The following is a 1,241-nucleotide window of genomic DNA, read 5'->3' on the forward strand; positions in this document are numbered from 1 at the left end:
GGGGACTCCTCCAGCCTGCCACGATCACATGAGCAGCAGGACACTGCTGCGAGATGAGGCTGGCAGGTCCCAAATGTGGGAGAGCCCACTAGCCCCCTCACTTCTCTCTTCTTACTGTGCCCAGGAGCAGAGGCAGAGCTGGGAGCGGGACCCAGCACCCGCCTGCCCTGCACCCCTGCCAGCATCTGCCGGGGGAGGAGTTCGGGGGAAGCTCCTGGCCTCACACTTAAGCAATTGAGCTTCAAAACGGCAAGACGAATGAGTCACGGGCTCCACTCCTGGCCCCAACCCTGCTCTTCCCCAGGGCTTTCCGTGGCCCCCACTCTGGGCCTGGCCAGGGACCCATATCGCAGCAGAGGCTTCGGGACATGCCCTGATCCCGGCCAAGGCAGAGGGCTGGGGTGAGGGTCCCCTGCGAGGGGGTCCCAGCGTTGTGCATCCCTGCACACCCAGAGGTGCTGGAGGCCCTTGCGAGACGTGGCGATGAGCTCACGGGCTATTCCCGGCCGTGTTGATCCTGGCTCCTCCCGGCAGGATCCGGCTGCTTTGACTCCAAACAAACAGCCCGGTGGCCACCGGCACATTCCTGGCCGGTCCCTGGGCACGGCCAGGGCACTGGGCTTCCTGTTTATCCCCATCCCACGGCGGGGCACGGCGGGCGTGTGGGCAGCAGGGTGCCCCGGGGACTGGCGGCACCCCAAGCCGGAGGTTGCTCCCGGGGCAAGTCGGGGGGGGCATCCCCAGTCTCCACGTCCCACGGAGCGGGGCTACGCCTGAGGACCCTCAGCCAGCCTGGTTCAGCGATGGTGCAGGTGATGCCCCAAGTCCTGTGGGAACTGGGCTTACGGTACCATCCCATAGCCTGCCGTGGTCTCTGAGCCCCCCGAGTCCTGGCCCCTCTGCAGCACCTCCAGGCATCCTATGCCTGTGTACCCACCTGAACCATTCCGTAAGTAGGAAGGTGCAAGGAGTGTCCCTAGCATAGCAGTTCGTCATCTCCAGAAAGTCCATGCTCTGCCTGGCTGGGCGACAGCCCAGTGGGGGGAGCATCCCTGACCGGGGACGCTGGCACTCGGGGGAGGTCCAGCCTCGCGGCAGGTAGGGACTGTGCGGGGTAGCTCAGATTCCGCTGGCTGGGGGAAGGACAGGCTTTGGGGCAGGAACAGGTTTGCCCCAGTGTGCAGTGAGGCAGAGTAGGGCCGGGGGTGTGCACGGGGCAGGGCTGGGCTCCAGACCAGAGG

At 66.0% G+C, this 1,241-nt stretch overlaps 1 protein-coding gene across 1 annotated transcript in view; it reads left to right on the plus strand.

Annotated features, from left to right (window-relative positions):
* LOXL4 (lysyl oxidase like 4) overlaps positions 1 to 1,241 on the plus strand; it is an 11,052-nt gene that overhangs the window by 3,859 nt on the left and 5,952 nt on the right.

Source organism: Corvus brachyrhynchos, unplaced genomic scaffold, assembly GCF_000691975.1.
Source record: "Corvus brachyrhynchos isolate BGI_N302 unplaced genomic scaffold, ASM69197v1 scaffold61, whole genome shotgun sequence".
Taxonomy (NCBI): domain Eukaryota; kingdom Metazoa; phylum Chordata; class Aves; order Passeriformes; family Corvidae; genus Corvus; species Corvus brachyrhynchos.